Here is an 11,098-nt window from a genome sequence, read left to right as displayed (position 1 = left end):
CTTATTCACATTTTTCCTAAAGTAACTAAGATTGAGAATTTAATAAAACATTTAGTTACTTTATAATATTCATCATACTTTGAATGAGAATTAATAAGTCTTTGTCTTACCCGTTCGGCTAACGACCCTCCACCGATCAAGCAAGCGGTGGGTGAGAGTGGACACCCATTAAGTCACCATTTTATAGGCAACAACCTTATACCCACCTTATAGACCGGCTTCGTGAATGAGGCGTACTAGCGGTAAGACGACTTTGTTCTTATACATATATATATATATATATATATATATATATATATATATATATATATATATATATATATATATATATATATATATATATATATATATATAATTATTAAATCATAATAATATAAGTATAAGGGTTGAATTTTAACTTTTAAAATTCTAGGGGTTGGAACTAAAGTTTTAACTTAACTTTACTTGTTCCAAAACTTGAGGGCAAGTTTTGTAAACTTTCAAAACTTTTCATTTCTTGTAACTTATGAGTTTAATAGAGTAATAAAATGAGGACTTTTCATTTTTCCTAACTCTTGTGTTCTTTTAATGGTTTTTAATCCAAGAGACTTTTGGTTTTCCATAACTTGAGGACAAGTTATGGACTCCATTAAAACACATTATGATCATGAATTAATCTACCACATAGGTTACAAATAATTCCTATGATCATCTAAACATCATAAGAACAAGAATATGAATATGAACACTTTCAAGAATCAAAATCACATTTAATCTTTGTAATTTTGATAACTAGTTGTTGTAAATGAGTTAGAAAAGACATTACACCTTCTAAAACAAGTTTTCAAGTACCAAAACATTTTAGGGTAATGATTCTAATCCATTTCCAGCAACTCAAGTCGAAATTCTGCACTCTGTCGACCCTACTCGCCGAGTGCATAAACCTACTCGCCGAGTAGGTTGAAGATACACAGGAACTCGACGAGTCCTCCCCATGGCTCTGATACCACTGATGGGTTTTGAGCATTCTAACACTTCCTAAGTGTACATGCAACCCTAATAACCTTGGATCTATGTTTGTCTAATTATCATGCAAAGTTGAATTCCAAGGTTATATTCCTATCTAGCATACATGGGGAACAATTTTAACTTGAATCATAGATAGAATAACTTACCTTGTTGTTGCTTGTGTTCCTTGAAACCTTGTGAGCCTAGCACCCCAAGTGTGATGCCTCAAATGCTTCACACAACACCAAATGCTCTTGGAAAGACTCTTGAGATAACACACACTTCTCAAAATCGGCCAAGCCCTCTAGTTTCTTAGTGTTCAACTTGTGTAGCCAATTTTGTGGAGAATGGGACTCTTATATAGTGTTGGCACATCTAGGGTTACACCATGTAAACCCTAATGTGTCATGACTCTTCATTTCCATGACCCATGGGTTTGTAACTCCCATGGAGCATCCATGGAGCATCCTATGGGTAGAACCCAACTTGATAATCCATGGAGCCTCTTAGCCCACTATACAAGATATGGATGATTTACATAATTAACCCATATATTTAATTAGTTATCCTTTGATCACTTAATTAATTCCAAATTAATTCTTTGATCAACTAATTAAATAATATTATTAATATATTAGAACTTATAATATATTAATAATCTCCAAGTGTTATTTCTCTCATTTAGTCTATCCAATTGCATGGTGCCATGCTACCCAAATGGACCATGCCGGGTCGGGTCAAGTACAAGCCCGAAATAGTTATGGACTTAGACACCTTATCCAACATTAATACCCTTAATTAATGGGTTTAGCTCAAACCCTAACTCTTTAGGACCTAGATCTTGGTCCACAAGCCATCAATACTCCAAACTAAACCATACAAACTGAGATCTGGACTTTAGACACTTCATGAACACTTAAAGCTTCCACCTTTCACTCCATGCATGGCCTTTTGGAGCTTAAATGGCGAAAATGACATCCTATAGCTTGCATGGGGTTTTCAATGGCAATAAAGTTTGCACCTTTATACCATGAAAGCCCTACATGGTTCCATGTCTGATGATATACTCACTTGGGATGTCCAATTCCCAAGGGTCATGCTTCTTGAACCAAAAATCCCAAAAAAGTGAAGATTAAGAGATCTAAGCATATTATAGACAAGATAGGAGCTTTATACCTCCAATGAACCAAAAATGAAGCTAAACTTCTGGATTTACTCTTCTCCAACTCTTCCTTGCTCCTTATTCAAGTGTCTTCTTCTTTAAGAATCACCAATAATACACAAAATGGCTCAAAAACTCTCATAAGTGGATTAGGGTTTTGTGGCTACGGTTCGGGACTTGGAGGTTGTAAATGAGACCAAACCCTAGAGCTTAAGTTGTTTAAAAAAGGTGCAAACCCCCGATTTTAGGGTTTCTCAAATAGCGACCAACTCGTCGAATTGGTCTTCGAAAACGCGCGTGACTCATAATTCCTACTCGTCAAGTTTATACCTTAAACTCAACGAGTAGACTTTTCAAAATGAGGTTTTATTTTCCATAATTTTCCTTCTAGATTCCAGGTGTTATATATATATATATATATATATATATATATATATATATATATATATATATATATATATATATATATATATATATATATATATATATATAGGAAAAATATCAAATGAGAACCATTAAAAGTTAAGAACTTTAAGAACCGGTTTTTTAGCTTATTATTAAGACTAGTTTTATGTATCAGATACCAAACATTCAAACACTCAAACTTTTTCAAACTCTCTCATCAAACTTGAAGAACACACCAACCTTTCACCAGCTACCACCACCGCACCACCGACGTACCGTCGACATGTCGTCATCGCAACACCATCGTCGCCACCTCCTACCTCCGGCAAACTATTTCGATCAGATCCGCATACGCCAACCGGTTCCAAATCTACTTTTTCAGCTTCATAACTACAAACATCGCCACTAAATCTTTGATTTTCTGTTCCAGATCTACAACCTCCGGCTAGCAACGAAGATCCACCACTATCATCAACGATTGTCACCGTTGCTATCGTCATCCACCGATCTCCGGTGAAACAACATCTGACATGCCGCCTCCTTTGATTTCTCTCACATCTTTCTTTTCCTCTCATCTTTGGTGAAAAACTTCTAGATCTAATGCAGATTTGATGTGTTTCAAGTTAGATCTCTAGTGAAACATTACCTTTTAGTGACAATGAGTGGCCAGAACTAAAATCTTTGTCAACCTCCATCACCGTTGTTTCCTTGCCACTCCGGTGAAACATCGCTAACTCGTTTCCATCACTTTGTCTCTTATTTCCGGTGAAACACCACCAGATCTATGCATCAGGCATGTCTACTTTTGTATTGATTTTTTTTAGTTTTGTTAAGCTGTGAATTTAAGGTTTTAGTCTCTTATTTGTTTTTTACTTGTCTTAATATTAGTTTTAATTGCTATTAAGTTGTGAATCTAAATTTGCTTTTTATTTGTTATAATATTTTCATAAAATTGTTATCAACCGTTTATGCTTTAGTGTTATTATGTTGTGAATTGAACTTAGAAAGTGTGTTATCATGTTAGTGTTTTCTCAAATAATGTGTATATAGTCTTTTTAAACTATGAATTATGATGTTTTAATGTTTTAGTTATTGTTTATTTCTATTAAAGTTAGTTTTAAGTGTATTTATAAGTAAATATAACTTTTAAGCTGCGAATGTATATTTTTTTTATAAGCTTTAAGTTGTAAATCTAAATTTTTTTCTTATTTGTTGTGAATCTAATTTTTTTTCTTATTTGTTGTAACATTATAATATAATTGTTGTCCATAATTTAGGTTTTCAAATAAAACATCTTTCCTTTCCTTATAGCAACTCCTTACTTACTTTTTAAAATATGATTATGACCCTGAATAATCAGAAAAGCATAAGTGCATAACCAATTACTGCGACTTCAATTTGTGATGATCAGTTTAAATATGTATCCAAATGCCCCCATTAATGGAGTTTTGCATGTGCGGTTATGATATTTCTTAAAAAAAGAACGTCTTAAGTGTGGTATAACCATTTCTTCGTGGTAGTTTGTGAATACTAGTTAATTAAATTCAAATTAGTGAAACTCCTCTAAAATATTGTATGCCATCTGTACCTGAAAAAGAATAGGCTTCTTATTTTAGAAATTCAAACATTCTTCTTTTCATATCTATGCCCGACAGAAAGTTTGTAGTTACAACTTACAAGTTTTAAAAATTTCTATTCGCATTTATGGTTTTAAGTTTTTGAAATTCAAACTTTCTTATTAAATTTTCAAGTTGAGAAGCAATGAAACTCAAGTCAAATTTTTTAATGTTTTAGTTATTGTTTATTTCTATTAAAATTAGTTTTAACTATATTTATAAGAAAGTATAACTTTTAAGCTGTGAATGCATAATTTTTTTTAATAATTTTTAAGTTGTGAATATAAGTTTCTTTTTTTATTTGTTATAACATATTAATAGAATTGTTGTTCATAATTTAGGTTTTTTGGTTGTTATGTTGTGAATTGTATTTAGAATATGTTATTATGTAAATGTTTTCTCAAATAATGTGAATTTATTTTTTTAAGTTGTGAATTGTGATTTTTAATGTTTCATAAATTGTTTAGTTATGTTAATATTAGTTTTAACTATTATTAATAAGAAAATATATGTTTTATGTTGTAAATACATGACTTTTTTTTTATTAATTTTAATATGGGAATACATGATTTTTTTTATAAGTTAAGTTGTTTTTTAAATTGATCTAAATATATGTTTAGAGCACACAAGCTATTTGATTAAACTGTAAATGAAAATCATGAAACACTTTATTAAACTGTGAATTTTTGTGGTGCATACATGGTGTTTGATGAAAATGCTTCAACAAATCAAGTATGTTTTTAAGTTATGAATACTATGAATAAAAGCCTTAAACGCTGACAATTAATAATGATTTTATATATACATATCTGATATGAAAGGAATGATGATTGCGATTGTGACACGTATGATTGTTGGTGATGGTAGATTTTGAGTTTGACTTTTATAAATATATGAATTAGTGTAGAACTTACTGTATTATGTTATGTTTTGAATTTTATGTATTGAAGTAAAAATAGACTCTATTAAATTGTATATTTTATAAAAAAATTGTGTTAAATTATGAATGAAGTTACACATTAAAATATTAAATTGTGTATTAACAAATTAATATATTTATTAAACTGTGAATAAATCTTATACACGATATTTTTTGTAAAGAAATCTATAATTAAAAAAAAATTGTCAAAGAATAATTCTATTTTTTTTAATTAAATTTTGTATATTTGGCTGCACAAATGAAATGTTATGTGCTAAAAAGTATTACCAAAGAAGTGAGAATTACAACGTTTGTTTTGTTAAGTTGTGAATACGACTACCAAAAAATGTCATTAAATTTGGTGTTAGTCCGGCGGCAGGCCGACTGTTGTCCGATGCCGGTCCAACGGCGGTCCAACAACAAGTGGCAATTAGTTGTAAACTAAGGAATTGAAAAGTTTGATTAATATAATATTAATTTTGATTTGTCCAAAATGTTTTTAATGAAAAAATTAAATAAATGGTTCTTAGAGTTCTTAAATTTTTTAAAACTCATCCCAGGATACAATTGTAGAAAACGATTCTTCTAGATTGTCCGAACCCTCACTTGGCTCGCATTATACATTTGTTGCCGCAAGAGAGAAAAGATGAAGCGGAAGCGTAAGAGATGAAGAGAGTGATTTCGTTTCATTCGGTGTGTTGAATCAGTCACATAGGCGTTGTATATATACTACCCAATATAGTCGATGTAATTAAAACAAAATCGTAACTGCCACAATTAAATAAGAAATCAAAACCGAAATCTATGATTAATTACTCTTAATTCGTTTTTTGTAACTGTTAACCAAAAGGAAAAAATGCAAAAAAATGTCCTTGGAACTTTTCTGGTCGACTAGTGGTGCATTGGTGTCCGCAAGACGCACACTCGCACACAAGTTCAATGGACCGAAGCCAATTTGGCTCGCATTTGCACACCCTGCGTGCGCGCACAAGAGAGATCATAGGTTCTAATAAGTCTAACAAAGGTAGCTAGTCTTTGTTGTTATAAACCAATTTCCTTTTCATTCTCCCACCAATGTGGGTTGAGTTTTAAAACCCACTTCCTACTTTGACAAGTAATTTCTCATTCATTTTTAATCCATTTTGGACGTGTAATATATCAAAACGAAGATATCACAGAGGAGAACACGAATATATAATCAATAACTCATTTTGATTATATTTAGAGTCCAAAATTTGTGCTAAAAAATGAAGAATAACTATTTTTGGAAATTAACAAAATTAATTTTCCACCAATCCCTCACATGAATGAAAACTGCTTCAACTTCCGCAATTCCAAGCTGCTTTAGATAAAATCCAGCAGTTGAATCATGCACATGATAAGTAGGTTTGACCCTTTAAACCTTCCCTTAAGATACATATTTATTTTACTAGCGGACCAGTAGACTCAATGTCCTTGAACTGTTTTGCCATTTGTGAAAATAATAAATACTTGTCTCACATGATTCTCCCCGACCTAGTTAGGTTCTGATTGATGTGTCCGTTTTTGGTCGTGGACACTTGCCTGGTTCTGTAAGAGCTCTTAGGAACTTGCCCATTCAATTCCATTTGAAGCGACTCACTTCTCTCTCACATAGGTGATTGTATCATAATCATTAAAAGCTAAAGCTTGATGATTTTCAACTTATCACCAACTACTATAAGCTTAACCAGCATCACTGTTATTTATAGGAATGGGTTGGGGTTGACCCCCACAGTGATCCACATATGTTATATACAAGTAGATTGCCCCATTAAACCTAGATATTGGGATCTCTATTCAACTAGGTTGGGTTTTCCTTCGCAATAACTTATTTGTACATGAGTTTTAATCTTATTCATTTTGACGATTTTGCAACTAACTCCCTGTTTAACCCTTTGTTTAGCGGATCCACAATGTTATCCTTGGACCTTATGTAGTCAATTGAGATAACTCCAGTTGAGAGTAGTTGTCGAATGGTGTTGTGTCTTCGACGGATGTGTCGAGACTTACCATTATACACAACATTTTGCGCCCGTCCAATTGCCGATTAACCATCTCAATGAATTGAGATTTCCGAAACTGGTTTAGGCCATCCTGGTATATCTTCCAAAAATTGGCGTAGCCATTCATCTTCTTCTCCACTTTCATCAAGTGCTATAAATTCAGATTCCATGGTGGATCTAGCTATAGCTATTTGTTTTGAAGATTTCCATGATATAGCTCCACCTCCAAGTGTGAACAAAAACCCATTGGTTGACTTGGAGTCTTTAATGTCAGATATCCAATTTGCATTACTATACCCTTCTATCACCTCGGGATATCTTGTATAGTGCAACCCATAATTGTGAGTGTGCCTTAAGTATTGTAATAATCTTTTAATACTCTTCCAATGTTCATCACTCGGATTAATGGTATATCTACTTAGTTTTCTTATTGCAAAAGCTAAGTCAGGTCTGGTACAACTCATAAGGTACATTAGATTACTAATAATTCTTGCATATTCGACTTGTGCAACTCCTTCACTTCTATTTTTACTTAGATGATGACTTGTATTAATTGGTGTCCTAGCTACAGTAGTATCACCGAAGTTGAACTTCTCAAGAATTTTATCCACATAATGGGTTTGATTTAAAGTAAATCCATTTGCAGTCCTTGTAATCTTCACACCAAGGATGACGTCTGCCAAACCCATATCTTTCACGTCAAATCTTGAATCTTGCCTTTAGCATGTCCTTTGTTGATTGAACCATTTTATCATTGCTACCAACAATAAGCATATCATCAACATAAAGGCACAAGATAACATAACCCTCACTTGTGTTTTTAACATAGACACACTTGTCACATTCATTAATCTTGTATCCATTTTCCAACATCACATGGTCAAACTTTTGATGCCATTATTTTGGGGCTTGTTTCAACCTATATTATGACTTCACTAGTTTGCAAACCTCTGATTCTTTTCCTGAGGCAACATACCCTTCTCGTTGTTCCATGTATATTTCTTCTTCTAAATCCCCGTTTAGAAAAGTTGTTTTAACATCCATTTGATGTACTTCAAGATTTCTTATAGAAGCGATTACAAGTACCAATCTAATGGATGTAATACGTGTGACAGGAGAGTACGTATCAAAGTAATCAAGGCCACTTTTCTGTCTATAGCCTTTAATTACTAGTCTTGCCTTTTACTTGTCAATGGTTCCATCCACTTTCATTTTCTTCTTGAAAATCTATTTACAGTCTAGTGGTTTGCAACCTTGAGGTAAATCCACTAGCTCCCATGTATGGTTTTGCAAGATGGAATCCATTTCGCTTTTAATTGCCTCTTTCCATTGAGGTCCTTCTGAGGAGGTGACTGGCTTTGAAAGTTTGAGGCTCTCTTTCAACCATGTAAGTGTAAAAATCATCTCCAAATGACTTCTCCACTCGTGCCCTTTTACTTCTACGGGGATCTATTTCTTCCTCCATTTCTTCTTCATAAGAGGATTCATTGTGCTCAATTAACTTTGAAGCTCCTAAACCATTCTCTATTTGAGAAAACATGAGGGGTAGCTCCCATATCAATCCACCACTCCTTTGGATTGGACTCCACATGATTAACTTCAAAAATAGTCGATGCAAGATCAATGTCAGACACATCTTTGGTTATCTTCTCCACAGCATTTTCCTCCTTAGCCTTCTTTGGAAGCTTGCAATTTGCATTCCGATGACCCCGTTGGTCATAGTTATGGCAGTTTCCTTGAAACTTTTTCTTAAAAGTTCCACCTTTGGCTCCTAATTGAACAATTGCCTTTCTTTTGGAATTTGTCATTTCCAGATTTGTTCTTCCCAGAAGTTCGACCATGCTCCACCACATTAGCTTTCTTATAAGTAGGGGTATAACTACTCTTTTGAGCTATCTTATTGTCCTCTTCAATTCGAAGGCGAAAAATAAGGTCCTCAATGGACATCTCCTTTCTCTTATGTTTCAAGTAATTCTTGAAATCAACCCAACTAAGGGGTAGCTGCTCAATCATGGAATGTCACACCCCCGAACCAGACGGCGGAAACATCTGGGGGCTTGTGCGTGACTTCATCTTGAAATATCATTACAGTGAATATAATTGAAACATAACATCATCATCATCACACATGTAATATTACAACATTCATTGTTTACATCGTGTATTGTATTTGAATATTACATGCCAAAATAATAAGAGTATGATGAAACATAATATAACACAATATCCATTAGTTTGTTTCGTTCATCCTGCTTCAACGGTTTCCTCATAATACAAGTTATTTTGAAAACGGTCAACATAAAAATGTTGGTGAGTTCATAAGCATGTTTGTGAAAATGATTTGTATAACTTTGAAAACCACCAGAAAATCCGATATTTTCTGAAAACTGTTTAGTATGTTTGTGTTAGATCTTGTATTAATGCATGTATGTTATTGTTTATTTGACTAAAAAGGGTAAAGAGAATGTAAGATCATGTAAAGAGAATGTTCCCAGACAACCCGATGTTGCCTAAAAAAAAGGTCTTCCGTAAACTTCATAACGTTAATTCCTTTAAGCGAGCCGTCATAACCATACTAAATAATGACAATTTCGCCTGTCTTGGCGTCGCTAGACGCTGGTTTTGACTTTGATTATAAGGTTTTCGTCACCCTAGACTGAGTAAGCCTAACTGTAGCGAATAGCTGAGGTGTGGGGTGTCATCCCCATATAGATCTATGATGGGTTTTGGCAATAAGAACATCCTATGTGCTCATACAAACCCTAATACTTGGATCTAGGTTTCTCTATTGTACATGCAAGTTATCCAAGACTATAAACCCTAGATCTAGCATATGATAATCAATATAACATATAATAAGGGTTTAGATCATACCTTGATTGTTTTGTAGCAATAACAATCTCAATTCCTCCTTGTATTGACTTTAGAAAGCTTAGAGTCACAAATGTCACTCCTCTAATGGTTCACAAACACCAAGAGCAAGAGGATGAAGAGGAGAGAGGATGGAGGCTGCCCTAAAACATGTGAAACCCTAGAAGGAGTCTTAGCCACATTTTTAGGTCATAAGGGATCTATATATAGGAGGCTACTAGGGTTATCTTAACAAGGAAACCTTAATTTGGATGCTTAAGCCCTAAGCAACCCATGGATCCCTTTCCTTAAGGCCTTGGACGATTTCTTATGGGCTTCCCCATAGAATTCGTCCACTCCTTAATATAAGGCAATCCATGGCCCAAATTACAATTATCTTATAATTACAATTCCAGTCCCTTAAGTTTAATTAATTTCTTTTAGTCACAAAACTAATTACCAATTAATTATTGACTAATATTAATTAAACAATATGATTTCTTCTTTAATATATTATTCCCATAATATATTAATAAATCATATTTAATCCTATCTCTTCATAATTCATCCTATCAAGTTGCTTTGGTCAAGGCAACCCAAAAGGACCATGCACCATCGGGTCAAGTACATACCAAAATAGTTATGGACTTAGACACTAATCCAACAGTCTCCCACTTGGATAAGTCTAATAACTATTATGCGTATGACTTCAAATCCTGATCTGCAATCGTAGCTTTCCAAAGCCGCTGTCAACTTTGATCTTATCAGATACGCGTGTCCTTTAGATAAGGGATCATATATTCCTCCATTCTAGATATCGTATGAGACATGATTTCTAATCATTCTCTTTGTACTATTTCTCGAATTCCGATTCATGACGACTGACTAATTGAACAAATCAAATTAGCCCTAGCCCGGCCGAGCATTTACGTTTGTCATCACCAAATCATTGAGGGGCCCAAAGATATCGCTTTTATCCTACTTTGGATAAAAGGAACGGATAAACTTTGATTCAATGCTTGCTTGCACTCACTCACCGAATCACACACAACAATATGTTTTATGACACCAAGTTACTGGTGCGTTTACATATCATCAATGTGCAACCGATTTGCAAGATTCAACTCACACATCT

The sequence above is a fragment of the Lactuca sativa genome, chromosome 2, assembly GCF_002870075.4.
Source record: "Lactuca sativa cultivar Salinas chromosome 2, Lsat_Salinas_v11, whole genome shotgun sequence".
NCBI lineage: Eukaryota > Viridiplantae > Streptophyta > Magnoliopsida > Asterales > Asteraceae > Lactuca > Lactuca sativa.
Note: the sequence above shows the minus strand (reverse complement) of the source record.